General features: G+C 47.1%; 1 long non-coding RNA gene across 2 annotated transcripts; it reads right to left on the reverse strand.

The window, feature by feature from the left end:
• Window positions 1-268: 268 nt before the first annotated feature.
• LOC130514062 (uncharacterized) lies at window positions 269-11939 on the reverse strand. 2 transcript variants are annotated; one of them, XR_008946898.1, is made up of 3 exons: window positions 9790-11910; window positions 9492-9633; window positions 269-360 (listed from the first exon to the last, which is right to left on the reverse strand). It is a non-coding gene; the product is annotated as an uncharacterized LOC130514062 (long non-coding RNA). The 2 variants fall into 2 exon arrangements; XR_008946897.1 differs by lacking the exon at window positions 269-360 and having other exon boundaries at window positions 9066-9633; window positions 9790-11939.
• Window positions 11940-17357: the final 5418 nt, after the last annotated feature.

The raw sequence follows: 17357 nt of genomic DNA on the forward strand, positions 1-17357 counted from the left end.
AAATCTAAATCTGTATAAACAGATACAAAAACATAGACTAAGGCATATGGAGAAGCTGCTGGGCTCCTATGGAATGGGATGAAGGATTTCCATAATAAATTGCACATTTAAATGTCCCAGCAGGTTTGTTGACTGGCAGCATCGCGAGGCTCAAACTGCGAGACCTCAGTCACTTTATCACGAAAACGGAACTAGTTCAGAGACCCAGTCTTGATCTGTGCCATGTCCTCTAAAGGTTAGTCCACAATAAATCAGTTGTCCTCTTGAAGAGACCCCAGAGAGAACAGCTAAAGGGGACCCTGAATAGAAGGTAGAGGCAAAGGTCAAGCAGCAGCCAGCCGTCCTCTCCTGGACGGTCACCTGAGGACACACACAGAAAAGGAGACAAACAGTTGCAGTTGCAACATTGAGAGGGTTTGGACATGTCCAATCAGGCAGGAGGTCCAGAGGAAGACCAAAGAGGAGAGTTACCAGGGAGACGTTCTAAGGTCACGGTCTTCTACGAGCAGGTGTCAGTCCAGTCCCAAACTCTGGTCCCAATGATCCACCACCTCCTCCGAGGCTACACAACAACTCTGGCTAACGATTATTCAGGCCTGCTTGGGTGGAGTGCATGTCCCCACCGACAAAATAGACATGTCTTTGGATGTCATGAGACAATGTGTGTGTGTGTGTGTGTGTGTGTGTGTGTGTGTGTGTGTGTGTAACAAACTGACAAAAGGATGTGGACGTGAAGGGACCAAGAGAGCACGAAGACTAGAAACGTTGCTGAAGTTTATTTGTGGGTTGAGCAGTAAGATGAAATGATGGAATGATGGAATGATGAAATGGTGAAATGATGGAATGATGAAATGGTGAAATGATAAAATGGTGAAATGATGGAATGGTGAAATGATGGAATGATGGAATGATGAAATGGTGAAATGATGAATGAAATGGTGAAATGGTGAAATGATGAAATGGTGAAATGATGGAATGGTGAAATGATGGAATGGTGAAATGATGAAATGGTGAAATGATGGAATGGTGATGAAATGATGAAATGATGGAATGATGGAATGATGAAATGGTGAAATGGTGAAATGATGAAATGGTGTGAAATGATGAAATGGTGTGAAATGATGAATGATGAATGAAATGGTGAAATGATGGATGGTGAAATGATGGAATGGTGCCCTGCTGGCCTGGTGCCCTGCCCTGCTGCCCTGGTGCCCTGCTGCCCTGCTGGCCTGGTGCCCTGCTGGCCTGGTGCCCTGCTGCCCTGGTGCCCTGATGGAATGGTGAATGATGAAATGGTGAAACGATGAAATGATGGAATGAGAATGAGGGTGACATCAAAGCGTTGAGATGTTCGGTCGTCCCAGAGTCCTGCAGCTGCTTCTCCTGTCTAATTAATTAATTCATTAATATCACTCACTACACTGACACTAACCGTGATCAGGACGGTTGGCTGAGGATAAACCAGCTGCTACACCTCACCAGGCTGAATAAGGCGGATTCATCTGGACTAAATAATGATGACATCATTATCAAACTCCAAATGTTACCCCAAGTTTACTGTACGATTTATTTCACAGCTCTAGTACAGGTGAGCTGTTTTTAAGTGGTCATTTGCTGAATTATATTACTCCTGATCACCCGTCGGACCTGAGCCGTCTTCCCAACACACTCTGCTACCTTTAGCATGTTTGGGCTAACCTAACTAGCATTTCCCCACAGTCACCAGCAATCAACAGGTTACATGCTTCCATGGTGACAAAATCATCCTTCTCCACACACACGCACACACACACACACACACACCAGCTCATCTATCTCACATGGCCAGCAGCTGTAGCACTTAGCAAATGTCAATAGAGAATAATAAACACAAAAGCAATCTTTTTAGTACAAGAATGGCTTCAGGTGGCTCCAGTTCAGCCAGACAAGCGAGGGACGAGGACACCCACAGAGGACAGGACATGGTGTTCTTCACTTCTGTTCTTTTTTATTCCTGGGAATTCTTCCCTCACCTTGGCTGGAACTCCACTCGGGGGGATTCAGACTGATATCCAGAGCTTATTTGGTTTTGTACCTCTCATGCGCTCCACTTTTCCCCTAAAATACCCACTTTCCATTTGATGAGTGTTTTATGCTACAGTTTATATTACTGTCGTTCAGCAGGTCGCCAATCTCCTATTATTGCACAAGCAAATAAGGTTCCACGAGGAGAAAACAAAGGATTTGATAAATGTGCATCTCTGAGGGGCTTTCACCTGAATTGCTTTGCCTTATTCCCCCCCCCCCCCCCCCCCCCGTCTTTGCTTTATTCTCATTCAGTTCACACTTCATCTTCTGTCTCTGGTCATGTTTCACTTTCTAATCAAATGTTGGACAAAAACCCAGAACAAAATCAGACGCCTGCTTTCTTAATCACTCTTAATTTGTCCATGATTGTGTGTCCACATCAATCCTCACGGCAACAAGGAGAAGATACAAGAACACAACTGTTCCACACACCGATACGAAGGAATCCTGTGTCATGACACACAAATGGTGCCCCGATGAAATGCTGGCCTGGTGCCCTGATGAAATGGTGAACTGATGGCCTGATGAAATGGTCCCTGATGGCCGGTGCCCTGCTGGCCTGGTGCCCTGGTGCCCCGCTGCCCTGCTGGCCTGGTGCCCTGCCCTGGTGCCTGATGCCCTGGTGCCCTGCTTGGAATGCTACCCTGGTGCCCTGCTGGCCTGGTGAAATGTGCCCCCTGCCTGGTGCCCGGCTGCCCTGAGGGAATGGTGAAACTGCTGAAATGGTTAAATGAAATGCTGCCCTGGTCCCTGATGGCCTGCTGCCCTGGTGCCTGCTCCCCTGGTGCCCTGCTGGCCTGCTGCCCTGGTGCCCTGCTGCCCCCTGCCCTGGTGCCCTGCTGCCCCGCTGCCCTGGTGCCCCCTGCCCTGATGGCCTGGTGCCCTGCTGCCTGAAGGTGCCCTGCCCTGCTGCCCTGGTACCCTGCTGGCCTGCTGCCCTGGTGCCCTGCTCCCCTGGTGCCTGCTGCCTGAGCCCTGGTGCCCTGCTGCCTGATGGCCTGGTGCCCTGCCCTGCTGGCCTGCTGGCCTGGTGCCCTGCTGCCCCGCTGCCCTGGTGCCCCGCTGCCCTGCTGCCTGGTGCCCTGCTGCCTGGTGCCCTGCCCTGCTGCCCTGGTCCCCTGCTGGCCTGCTGCCCTGGTGCCCTGCTCCCCTGGTGAAATGATGGGCCTGCTGAAATGGTGCCCTGATGACCCGCTGCCCTGGTGAAATGCTGCCCCGCTGCCCTGGTGCCCCGCTGCCCTGATGGCCTGGTGCCCTGCTGCCTGGTGCCTGATGGAATGATGCCTGCTGCCCTGGTGCCCTGCTGGCCTGCGCCCTGGTGCCCTGCTGGCCTGGTGCCCTGCTGGCCTGGTGCCCCTCTGCCTGCTGGCCTGGTGCCCTGCCCTGGTGCCCTGCTGCCCTGGTGCCCTGCTGGCCTGCTCCCCTGGTGCCCTGCTGGCCTGGTGCCCTGCTGCCCCGCTGCCCTGGTGCCCCGCTGCCCTGCTGCCTGGTGCCCTGCTGCCCTGGTTCCCTGCCCTGCTGCCCTGGTCCCCTGCTGGCTGCTGCCCTGCTCCCCTGGTGCCCTGCTGGCCTGCTGCCCTGGTGCCCTGCTGCCCCCTGCCCTGGCCCCTGCTGCCCCGCTGCCCTGCTGGCCTGGTGCCCTGCTGCCCTGGTGCTGCCCTGCTGCCCTGGTCCCCTGCTGGCCTGCTGCCTGGTGCCATGCTCCCTGGTGCCCTGCTGCCTGCTGCCCTGGTGCCCTGCTGCCCTGCTGCCTGGTGCCCTGCTGGCCTGCTGCCCTGGTGCCCCGCTCCCTGCTGGCCTGGTGCCCTGCTGCCCTGGTGAAACGATGAAATGGTGCAATGAGAATGAGGGTGACATCAAGCGTTGAGATGTTCGGTCCGTCCCAGAGTCCTGCAGCTGCTTCTCCTGTCTAATTAATTCATTAATATCACTCACTACACTGACACTAACCGTGATCAGGACGGGTTGGCTGAGGATAAACCAGCTGCTACACCTCACCAGGCTGAATAAGGCGGATTCATCTGGACTAAATAATGATGACATCATTATCAACTCCAAATGTTACCCCAAGTTTACTGTACGATTTATTTCACAGCTCTAGTACAGGTGAGCTGTTTTTAAGTGGTCATTTGCTGAATTATATTACTCCTGATCACCCGTCGGACCTGAGCCGTCTTCCCAACACACTCTGCTACCTTTAGCATGTTTGGGCTAACCTAACTAGCATTTCCCCACAGTCACCAGCAATCAACAGGTTACATGCTTCCATGGTGACAAAATCATCCTTCTCCACACACACGCACACACACACACCACACCAGCTCATCTATCTCACATGGCCAGCAGCTGTAGCACTTAGCAAATGTCAATAGAGAATAATAAACACAAAAGCAATCTTTTTAGTACAAGAATGGCTTCAGGTGGCTCCAGTTCAGCCAGACAAGCGAGGGACGAGGACACCCAAGAGGACAGGACATGGTGTTCTTCACTTCTGTTCTTTTTTATTCCTGGGAATTCTTCCCTCACCTTGGCTGGAACTCCACTCGGGGGGATTCAGACTGATATCCAGAGCTTATTTGGTTTTTACCTCTCATGCGCTCCACTTTTCCCCTAAAATACCCACTTTCCATTTGATGAGTGTTTTATGCTACAGTTTATATTACTGTCGTTCAGCAGGTCGCCAATCTCCTATTATTGCACAAGCAAATAAGGTTCCACGAGGAGAAAACAAAGGATTTGATAAATGTGCATCTCTGAGGGGCTTTCACCTGAATTGCTTTGCCTTATTCCCCCCCGTCTTTGCTTTGTTCTCATTCAGTTCACACTTCATCTTCTGTCTCTGGTCATGTTTCACTTTATAATCAAATGTTGGACAAAAACCCAGAACAAAATCAGACGCCTGCTTTCTTAATCACTCTTAATTTGTCCATGATTGTGTGTCCACATCAATCCTCACGGCAACAAGGAGAAGATACAAGAACACAACTGTTCCACACACCGATACGAAGGAATCCTGTGTCATGACACACAAATGTGTGTGTGTGTGTGTGTATGTGTGTGTGTGACTGTGTGCCTGAGTGTGCCTGTGTATGGGTGTGTGTGTGACTGTGTGCCTGAGTGTGCCTGTGTATGGGTGTGTGTGTGACTGTGTGCCTGAGTGTGCCTGTGTATGGTTGTGTGTGACTGTGTGCCTGAGTGTGCCTGTGTATGGGTGTGTGTGTGACTGTGTGCCTGGGTGTGCCTGTGTATGGGTGTGTGTGTGACTGTGTGCCTGGGTGTGCCTGTGTATGGGTGTGTGTGTGACTGTGTGCCTGGGTGTGCCTGTGTATGGGTGTGTGTGTGACTGTGTGCCTGTGTATGGTTGTGTGTGACTGTGTGCCTGGGTGTGCCTGTGTATGGGTGTGTGTGTGACTGTGTGCCTGAGTGTGCCTGTGTATGGGTGTGTGTGTGACTGTGTGCCTGTGTATGGGTGTGTGTGTGACTGTGTGCCTGGGTGTGCCTGTGTATGGGTGTGTGTGGACTGTGTGCCTGAGTGGTGCCTGTGTATGGTTGTGTGTGTGACTGTGTGCCTGTGTATGGGTTGGTGTGTGACTGTGTGCCTGAGTGTGCCTGTGTATGGGTGTGTGTGTGACTGTGTGCCTGGGTGCCTGTGTATGGGTGTGTGTGTGACTGTGTGCCTGTGTATGGGGTGTGTTGTGTGACTGTGTGCCTGTGTATGTGCGTGTGTGTGTGTGTGTGTGTGAGCAGCTCAGTGCCAGGGCTGAGGGCCATCTTGAATCCACCTGTGGAAGGGGGAGTTTTGAACCCCTACACATCGGAACCTTCAACCCTCCCAGTCTCTGCCAGGTTTGAACCTCCAGATTAGGAGGTCCGACCTGGTTTCCCACATACCTGTAGCTCCAACCCTCATTTTTGGATCCAAACACTTTAATGACACAGTATCGTGTCCTGTTTATATAAACCATAAAATATTTAAACGTAGCTTTTAGAATTTGAAGAAGACGTGAGCATTTTGGAAGTGAACTAAATGAATCCAGGCTAACCACAGTGTCCAGTGTGGGGCGTGCACGTGTCCCCCAGCAGGGTGCAGCTCTTCCCATGTGACACTTCAGCTCGTTTTAGGATGACTTGATGTGATGTATTGGTTGATCTATTGATGTGAAAATCAACATCATCACCGGTCAATGTCAATATCCACCTCCATACTTTGAATATTTGGGAACATCAGCAGAGGCCGGTGGGCAGCTGTCTTGCAGCTTCATGGACCAGAGACCTTCTCAAGGGTATCCACCCTCCCTTGGCTGGTATTGGGGGTGATGGGGAGGTTCTGTCTTCCCGAGACCTCACCTCTGCAGCTTCATGGACCAGAGACCTTCTCAAGGGTATCCACCCTCCCTTGGCTGGTATTGGGGGTGATGGGGAGGTTCTGTCTTCCCGAGACCTCACCTCTGCAGCTTCATGGACCAGAGACCTTCTCAAGGTATCCACCCTCCCTTGGCTAGTATTGGGGGTGATGGGGAGGTTCTGTCGTCCCGAGACCTCACCTCTGCAGCTTCATGGACCAGAGACCTTCTCAAGGGTATCCACCCTCCCTTGGCTGGTATTGGGGGTGATGGGGAGGTTCTGTCTTCCCGAGACCTCACCTCTGCAGCTTCATGGACCAGAGACCTTCTCAAGGGTATCCACCCTCCCTTGGCTGGTATTGGGGGTGATGGGGAGGTTCTGTCTTCCCGAGACCTCACCTCTGCAGCTTTATGGACCAGAGACCTTCTCAAGGGTATCCACCCTCCCTTGGCTGGTATTGGGGGTGATGGGGAGGTTCTGTCTTCCCGAGACCTCACCTCTGCAGCTTCATGGACCAGAGACCTTCTCAAGGGTATCCACCCTCCTTGGCTGGTATTGGGGGTGATGGGGAGGTTCTGTCGTCCCGAGACCTCACCTCTGCAGCTTCATGGACCAGAGACCTTCTCAAGGGTATCCACCCTCCCTTGGCTGGTATTGGGGGTGATGGGGAGTTCTGTCTTCCCGAGACCTCACCTCTGCAGCTTCATGGACCAGAGACCTTCTCAAGGGTATCCACCCTCCCTTGGCTGGTATTGGGGGTGATGGGGAGGTTCTGTCTTCCCGAGACCTCACCACTGCAGCTTTATGGACCAGAGACCTTCTCAAGGGTATCCACCTTCCCTTGGCTGGTATTGGGGGTGATGGGGAGGTTCTGTCTTCCCGAGACCTCACCTCTGCAGCTTTTTGGACCAGAGACCTTCTCAAGGGTATCCACCCTCCCTTGGCTGGTATTGGGGGTGATGGGGAGGTTCTGTCTTCCCGAGACCTCACCGCTGCACTTTTATGGAACGCGTCCCCAAGAATGACATTCTTGTCCTTCTTTTGCATGTGTGGGACAATTGTGGTGTCCTGGCTGAAGGAGATGTCCATAGCCTCCGGGTGCTGGACATGGCAGCCTGGCAGTAACAAACGCATGGACTAGCTTTGTCTATATGTCCTATAATGGCCGTTACATAATATCCACGGTGCTGGTACAGTAACAATGTTTTCCTGCCTCGGAGGGATGTCCAAATATTTGACAGTAATGCCCTCAAAATCCAACCTTTGTGTGCTCCTTTCAACAGGTCCTTGAGGGAAGGACAAAGCAGGACAGTGGGAGTCCGAATGGAAATTGTGGTTTTCTCGTGGCCTGTTAGCTCAGTCTGGGGACGGGGTTCCATTGACACCTGGATTTAGTTCAATAATTGCAGTGGTCTCACCTGTAGAGCAGACACAGGTGCTAGTTCAGTCTGTTGGGGGACGGGGCTGAGAAGCAACAGGCTATCAGTTCAAGCCCCAGTGTGGCCAGAGCATGGAAGGTGCTCTGGTAGGGAACATGCCAGAGACCTTTCAGAGCACTGCTGAGGTAGCCGTTAGCAAGATAGCCCCTTCCTCAACAGACTGAGCTACCGCCACCATGTACAGGACTGCTGTGATATCGCTTATATTTATATGTGTGTTAACTGAAATTTGGACTTAGATGTGCTTTATAATTTGTGGTTGCATTAGATACCAAAGCTGGTGGTTTAAATGCTTTTTCACTGAGCAGTTGAGTCACCCAGCTAAACAATGCTTCATCCAGAACCTAAAGGAAGACAGATGGAGGCAGACTCCAATAAACAAGGAGCTAAACACTGAGCTGGCGTGCCGCACTTGAAATCTGTGAAGTGAAGCAGAGAGGACAAATCAATAGAGGGTTAAGAGTATCGGCTGGAGAGGTGAACCAACGAAAGTGGCCACATGGTCCCAGTCTGGAGGCCAAAGACTATCTGGGAGTCAAGAAGTCCCAGTTTCTCTGAGCTGTTGATAGCTCTCGTTGTCTTTCTGGAGCCAAAGAGAGTAAAAGTAATGTTATGTCATTAGAATCAGAAAGCTTATTGATCCCAGGTGGGGAATTCTATTAATATAAACAGTTCTGTACTTACTCCTGTTTGTTGGCTTCAAGTGATTTGATTTGAATCAATGTACACTGTTAAATTCAGCCTTGCATTTAAGGAAAAGGGTAACTAGCCTATTTTAAAAGCAGTCAATCACCTAACACATCTAAATATCATAATAAAACAGAATAATCATGTCTTATAGTAGTCTCATAGTTTCCTGTTAGCCCAGACTACATTAAACTACACTATATTATTATTGTTCTTGATTTTATTATCAGCAAGAATAATAGCCATGTTACCGCCATTACTACTACTACTACTACTACTACTAATAATAATAATAATAATAATAATAATAATAATAATAATGACAATAATAACAATAACAACAATGATGACAATGCTAATAGAATCTAATTATAGTTGTGTAATATTAGACGTAGTTCTTATTAGCATTATTATTATGTGCCTAGTGCAGCACTTTTTAGTCAGCTACAGTTACCATGGACCAGATGGGTCCGACTACTGGAGCAGTGAATCAATTAAATGTAATAATAACAACCACAGACCAGAAAATAAGTTTAAATTGCCGGCATATTATTTGAATGAAACAGACAGAAAAAACATCAAATATACAGTTGACATACAATTGACAGGCTTTTGATATTACTTTCAAAAGAAATTAAATATTCTTCCCTTTTTGTTCAAGTTTGTAGTTTTCAATCCCTTTTGTTTTTTTTAAAGTTTCAACCATTTCTCACACTTTGTTGTTTATACCAACAAACCAGTTACACTTGGAACAATACCCTTAAAGGACTGACAAGGATGAATAACCAAAAATATCATAGTAACATTTAAACTCAAAATAATTCAGCAAAAGACTGAACAATTTGTTTCCAAAAATAAATGCCCCTTTTTTTTAATTAAACGAAAAGATCCTTTTATTGTCCTGAACCTTTAATTTAGAGTCTATGGGAGTCTTCTGATGTGGGCAAATCCTACCAGTTCTGATGAAGCAGGGGGCTTTGCTTCTGCGTGATGCACGGTTTCTGGGTCGTCGTGGTCTTCGTGGGTGGCTCGCCATCTTGTACTACGCACGTGGATTCCAACTCTCCGACTGTTTCTGGTCCACTCTTAAAAAGGCCTACCATAATAACCAAATAAAATACATATAAACTCAAATCATACATATGGTAGCTTTAAAATTAAATAAAAGTCCAAGCTTTGCATCTCCACGAAATGACTGATAAATCATGAGAAAACATTTCTTACATGAAATGAAATAAACTTTTACACTCACCAAGTCCCGTTTGGTATCAAAAATAACTTCACCAAATCACGGACAAGTTGGAAAAAACAAAGATACCTCCTCGGAGCACGAAAACAACTCCAGTTCAACTCCTTTTTTCACTCTTTTCTCTTTTTTTCTATCCCAATCAGCGGCTCTGTGAAGAACGTTTGCTCATCTCCAATTCAGGTGCAGTGGAAAAGCCAAAACAACCCGATTAGCTGTGGCTAGTCACCTGGTCCACGTCAGCACAGCCCTTCAAAATAAGAGTCTAAACACAATTTTCAAGTCGCTTCAAACAAAATGGAATCACAATGAATTTACAAACCTTTAACTCTTACCTAGACACCGTATCATGAAACATACAATTTTAATGATTTTTAACCATCTTAATCCATTTGTCTATCACTTAAAATGTATTTCTTATTAGCTGTTTTTTTTATTAACATGCTTTTATTGTATGAGGCTTTGTAAACCAGGGTTACACTAGCACAGGACTGACGTAGGCCCAGCTGTTCACCCCGGTCCATGGCCTCCATGGTCCAAGCAGCACCCTTTGGTGAGAGATGTTCTGGGCGTGACGTCGCCTCCTGTGTCTGATGACTCCATCATCTCACCATTCTGACACGTCCTTCTGTTATGGTCATTCCGTTGCTAATGTGCAATGACCATCTTGTTTTGGGGGCACCACAGAGACAATATATGCAGCTAAATGGACTGTTGGCTCCTAGGGCCAAAAAGGAAGCAGAAACCTCTTGAGTTGTGTTTCCAAAAGTGACAAATATTTTGTCACTGTAATGTTTCAGCATGTCCTCTATAATGTTTAAAACTAGCGGTCGTTCACACAAAGATGAGCTGTGGAAGATTTCTTGTTGATTTAAGTGAAGATAGTCCCAAAAGATTTTTAGTCAGTGTTATTAAGAGTATCTAGACACTCTGGGTCCCCTGTCTGGTGTAAGTGCTGGTGGCGTATTGTGAAGACCTGAAGGCCACCAGATGTGCACACACACATATCAAATACCCAAGTGAGGTGAGAGACTCGCAGGGTTACAGCGTTATGTTCAAATTCATGGCGAGATGAAGACACACACTTCAACTGTCTGTCTGCCTCTTTCTCTTGCCCTTCTCTTTGGAAACGGCCTCATCACCTCTCGGGTCCTGTCCTCCGCCACCCTGAGGTCCAATAGTGAAGCTGGGCCACTTGCTGAAGACCTCTGTCCCTGATCTCTCTGACCGGCTCAGCATGAGGTCCAGCAGGCTGCTGCTCCAGCTTGTGAGAGAGGTCTGTGCTTCCCTGCCAGAGGCCCTAAGAGTCTTTGTGTTGGATCCGTCTGTGTCTGAACTGTGGGACGACGAGTGTGAGTATGTCTTTCCCTCCTTGGCTGTCTGTCCAGCTGTAGGACAGTGGCAGCCCGAGGAAGACGACCTGCTGTCCCTGAAGTCTTCGGTATCAGTGGATTTTGAAGGTGTCGGGAGGAAGGATCTCTACATCTTAGCTGTGAAGGTCAGAAACTTGCGCTCCCTGGAAGGGCTGAAGGCGTCAGGGTGGACTAGTTTTTTTGGCGCAGGCTCTTCCCCGGGGGGTTGTTGGCGGTCCCTGTACAAACCTCCTGTTGATAAACGGACAGGAGACCTCCAGTGGAGGATTGTGCATGGGGCCATAGCTACGAACAGGTATCTGGTGCACCTTGACCCCAGCACAGGGGATGGCTGTCCTTTCTGCTCCCAGTCAGAAACCATCTACCACCTCTTTGTCCAGTGTCCCAGACTGGAGGGGCTGTTTGGACAGCTACAGAGGTGGTTTCTTGGGTTGGGTGAGGGCTTTTCTTTCAGGACGTTTATCTTTGGTCCACACTACCGTGCTAGGAGGAAGGCTGTACACAGTTGGTCAATGTCCTCTCGGGGACGGCTAAGTTGGCCATATGGAAGACCAGGAAGAACCGGGTGAGAGGTCAGGGGTCAGAGGACTTGGTGGCCATGATGACTGGACTCCTGGCAGCTTATAAACCGGTAGAAAAAATTAGTACACATCACAAGACGTGTGGGGAGTGAGAGAGGTCCTGTGTTCAGTTATTGAAATTATTTGATTTTGCGTTTTTGAAGGTAAATAAATGTAAATAGTCCGTGTAAATATAGGTATTTTTAAATCTCTCCCTCCCCCCCTCTTTTTCTCCCTCCTCCCCTACCTCTCTCTCTACCCCCCTCCCCCTATACCCCCCCCCCCCCCCCCCCCCCCCCCCCCCCCACCGGGTCTGCCTTCCTGTGCTAGTCCAGTAAATATAAAGAGTATACACTTATAAATGGTAAAATGGGTCATAGTTATAATTTGTATTTCTTTGTAAAGGACTGATTTAAACACCCTGCGGATGCTTGTAAAATTTAAAAGCCTATATTGAAGTAATTGTAGTTTTGTGTTAGTTTGCATAAATTATGCAAATGCTCGCTTGCAAAGCATTTCAATAAAGCATTAGGCAAAGGTCACGCACAATAATTTGTCATTATTCTCATCACATTTCCATTACAACATCAATAACTGTTCTGCACAGCAGCCATAAGCCATTTGTAAATAAAACATTTACAAGGAAAAAGCCTTGTAGGTCTTTATCTCACTCCAGGGCTGCAGCTTCCATTGATCGCAGTCTTTTGCTCTGCAGTGCTCCTCTCATTTCTCTCTTCTCTACCATTTTAAAGAAATACATTCAGCATAATGATGAAGGATACCTACCAATTTCTCAAGGACATCATAAGATTTTCATGAATTGAGGCAACACGCGAGTCTGAATGTGAAACTGAATTCCTCAGAGGCAGCAAGTTTGATCTAATCAGCAGACGGCAATAAATTCTTTCTGTTCCACTGTCTTCAGCCCTAATATTGGAGGGATCCATGGAAATGTGGAATTAGTCTATCAACGCACAGCTTCAAGCAGAACCGGGCTTTATTGAATAGTTCAGAATAATGTAAATATCTCTGTTACCTCATATTGCTTTGCTCTCCACGTGCTCATCTGTGTGGACCAGGAGCAATAATGTGGAATGTGTGTTCAGGGATCAAGTTAATCGACTAAAACAACGATAATATGGAGACACCTATGGACACTTATTGGATGTTGATTAATTTCACAGTGGATTTGCGTCACGTTATTGACACGAATGCATTCATCCAGGAAGAGCACAAAGAGAGGGAAAGAACATGGAGATGCTCCCTTCATGGATGGTCAGAGGCAGACGTCACCATCGTTCAATAAAATAGCTACACTTCCTAAACTCTCAGACTGTTCTCAGCAGAAAAATAAAGTTCACAAAATAAGGGGAAAAAACAAACTTTAATGAGTGGAGTCGAGGGAGCTTCTCTTGCCATGTTCATGGGGATGCTACAGCTTTAAAGTGGCCCATTGGGTTACTCTGGCGGGCGTCCGGTGTTACAGCCATCTGGGGGCGCTGCGTCTGCCCACTCCATACGTGGATTGGCAAAATGAATGCAAGATGAATCGCCGAGTGTTCTGGTGTTAATCTGACAGCGCTAATAAACACTAGCCACATATAGGGGCAGACTTTATCTTGGACACCGTGATTGAGGATATTTTTAGGGCTGGAATGTTGTCCTGTGCTTTAACTGCTGAACAATCCACAGTGAGAAGTTCTTCATTGAATACTATTTAAATAGAACAATCTCAAGTAGGCTAAGTTAAGTTACAACAATGACCTATATCAGGGACTTCTTAATCCCAGTTTCAACAGATCCCAGATACGAAAAAGCACAAATGCAAAGTCCTGGCCTCTTTTACAACAGATGAGCACAACTTGACATCTCAGGACCTGCCAGTATGTTCCTGTCGCCAACATCCTAGTAGCCTCCCCGAGGTTCTCACTTGCCTGTGGAACCCTTGGTGACATGCATACAACTTGATGGATTCCATGTAGAGGATGTGGCCGATGGATGCTCCGGTTCAGATGCTATCCATAGCCAGTGTTGTCAGTGAGCAGGCTCAGACCTGCACAGAACAGCAGCACAACACATCATCACCGTGGTATAAACACAGTTAATGCTGCCTTTGGCAGTGGGCTTGATGTTGGCCTCTAGTTTGGTTTTCCAAAGCCCTGAGGAGTTTATGAGTATTGAGTCAGGGTTACCGGTGTTAAACAAGACTGTTTAATTGGCTGGAGATAGGGGTCACTGTCAGGGTATCATATTTGGGGAGGTGTTGGGGTCCAGGGTTCCAGGTTGTGTGTTTGGTTTTTCCTGCAGGGGGCATGGAGGAGCTGATTTGCTGCAGCTGGTGCTGCAGGCAGACTCATCTATTTAGGGATGGAGCGCCTGCCTACCAGGGTCAGAGGGTTTTCTTCACGTCACCCTGTGGGAGTGGAGAGCGTGTGGGACCTGACTCCTGTGTTGGCTCCGCTGTGGAGCTCTTTGTGCCATGGAGTTCCACAAGGTTCTGGTCTTGGACCAATCCTTTTCTCCTTGTACATGCTTCCCTGAGGGAACATTATTCGGCAGCATGGGATAAATGTTCGTGAATAAATGTTCATTACCTTTGTCCCCGAGCCTGAGATCTGAATGTGGCTTTTTAAACTACAAATGGAAATAGTGTGATTCTTTCTATTTTGGAAATGTATTCACTAATTGTATTCATTCGATTTATTATTTCAGTATGACTGCAAAACAATGAAGCTGGTTGAGGACCATTATTGCATTATCAATGTGTATTTCCATTCACATTGATGACAAATATAGAAATCTTCTATAGTATAGTAGTATAGTATAGTATAGTATAGATCTATAGTATGGTGTTAAAAAATTTAAAAAAAATACCACTAATATCTTTAGTTATAAATCAATTTAATATCATAAATGTTACAAAGTGCTCTCTCTCATAAAAATAAGTCTAAAACAACAGTAAAACAAAAGATAGAAACTAGTAAAAGCCAGATCAAGTGTCGTAGTGTCTTAAAAGCCAGAGTGAAAATGGCTTTTAAGATGGCTTTTAAAAAGGCTTAGGGAAGGAGCCTCGTGTCTAATGTCCAATGGCAGATTGTTCCATAATTTAGGAGCAACCATGGAAAAGACTCTCCCGTGTGTAGCAGTGTAGTAGGACTCATCCAACGCAGTTGTGAGGCTCTAAAGTATGAATGTGTTGATCCTTTGTTCTTTAGACTGATTGCAGTGAGATCCAGAGCACCTACACTCATTGGGCCTCATTCACCAATATGTTCTTAAGAATCTTCTTAGATTCTTTCTTAAGTTGTTCTTAAGAAGTTCCTTCAGAACACCCTACGTCAGATTCATCAACTCGCTCGTAAGCCTCAGAATTGTTCGCAGCTGTCTTCCTAGATTGATGAATGCCATCTGTTCGTAAGGTGAGTCTAATTAACATATGATTAGCATAGGTCACCGCCCACTAATGCCCATAAAAGGAACTGCAGCAGGGCCCTGTAGACAGAGCAAAAAGCAGCAAAATGCCCAATGCAAAAAAGAAGTCGGATGGAGCGCAGCAGGTGAGGAGGAAAAAAAACTTTGGTAGTTCAGAGGTGGAGGTGCTGCTGCAGGAACTCACCCGGAGAAAATCCGTTATATTCAGTAGTGTTAGTGCTGGTTATACCAGCACTAATAAAAAGGAAACATGGGAGGCAATCACACGTGCAGTGGACGCAGTGTCAGGAGAAGGACGCTCAGTAGCGGAGGTGAAAAAAATGGTTTGATCTTAAATCTGAAACCAAAGGAAACATAGCAAAATTCCGACGGGAGACGCAACGGACTGGAGGGGGAACAGCAGACACCAGAAGCCTGTCCGAGTTGGACCAGCGCGTAATTACCTTCTCCGGCTTGTACAGCAATTTGCCACCTGCTGTGTCCAAACACATCCAGCGCCCCTTTAACATGCCGATGGTGCGTTCAATGGTGGTGTGGTGTCAACAACCAGGGAGCCAGGGCATATCCTCGATCCCCTAATAAAATAAATCAAGATAGAATCAAATAAAAAGACAGTTTTGAGAGAAATTATAATATAAAAGATACTTACCAATGAGCCATGCGTCACCAGCTGCTCCTTGTTCCAGGTGTGTTCCCACGGAGCTGTTTTGAAAACTAAAGGAGTCGTGTGCTCCTCCTGGGAACCTGGAGACCACGTTCAGTAAGTGGTTGTTGGCGTCGCAGATGAGTTGTACGTTTATGGAATGGTACTGCTTGCGGTTGAGGTATGGGGAGGGGTCTGGAGAGGGTGCCTTGATGCGTACATGGGTGCAGTCTATTGCACCCATGGTGTTCGGGAGGCCAGCGATGTTATGGACTGTGACCTGATATTCCGGTGTATACGGAAACTTTATATATTGTGTGGCCAGTTGATTTATTCCATCCAAGACACGAGGGAGAGCGCGGCTAATTGATGGCTGTGATATGCCCACCCTGTCTCCCAGCTCTCGTTGAAATGTCCCTGTAGCCAAAAAGCCGAGGACCGACAGTACCTGCACATGCGGGGGGACAGGGTTGGACCGAAGTGCTGGCTCCAACTGGTTGCATGGATCTATCAGGACCGGTCCTGGGAGCCTGAAGCGTCAAAAGAGGAATTCATCACTCTCTGAAAAAAGATCTATAGGATCGCGAAACATCCGTTTTCTCCTTGGGGCCCGATCAGCAATATCTTGCAGCAGCAATAAATATGCCTTTTTTTGTGGGGGCCTTGGATGGAGAAGTGCCACATATAAATAGGGTGGGGGGGTTACTTGATGGCATGGTTTCCAATTTGGTTGGCACATTTACGTAATTTTAAAATTCTCCATAAATCACAAAAAATAGGAAATAAATAAATAAATATGACAGAATTATCATTGTAATATTGAATTTTATTGAACTGCACAAGAGAAGAAAACACAACCATGCCAACATGTCGGCACTGAAATGTGCGCAAGAGTACTCCTGAGTGTTCGTAGGATTTGTTCTTACCTACGAATAAATCCAGGATGAGAAGAAATTGGTGAATGCCCCAATCTTCGTAAAATATTCGTAAGTGGGACTTAAGAACAAATCTGTTCGTAAGAACGTTTCGTGAATCTGGCCCAATGATTCTAAGTTGAAGACAGCTAAAGCTCTGAAAGATACATGCTGGACTCCTCATGCTAGCTCTCTGGTGAGCTACGGCAGATACTCCTACACCACCGTTTCTATGAACGTCTCCACCAACCGTCTCAGAGGAATAACTCCAACTATAGTCCTCTCATTCTACTGCTCCCCACAGTTTCATTGTATTTCAAACCATCAGCTGCACGGTGCTCCGTTATATCCAAGACTTGAAAAAACTGAAGCTCCACAACAGAAGGGTTGTTGTTGTTGTTGTTGAAAGGTAGAGATGAGAGAAGGAAGGTTAAACTTTATTCATGTCTAAATAGGAAATTCTCCTGAGGCAGCAGCAGAGGAGGTGACTTGTTCATTTCTTTGTTCTTATTCCCAAACAAAAGGTTCTCTTTGCCCTTGATTAGTTTGGGTATTCCTCTCAAAATCCTCACCAGGTGTTTGGTTCTGATGATGCCATAAGAAACAGATGTGCAAACATGCATAATTGCTGCAGAGGTATTTGTGATTTTTT

The sequence above is a fragment of the Takifugu flavidus genome, chromosome 17, assembly GCF_003711565.1.
Source record: "Takifugu flavidus isolate HTHZ2018 chromosome 17, ASM371156v2, whole genome shotgun sequence".
Lineage (NCBI taxonomy): Eukaryota > Metazoa > Chordata > Actinopteri > Tetraodontiformes > Tetraodontidae > Takifugu > Takifugu flavidus.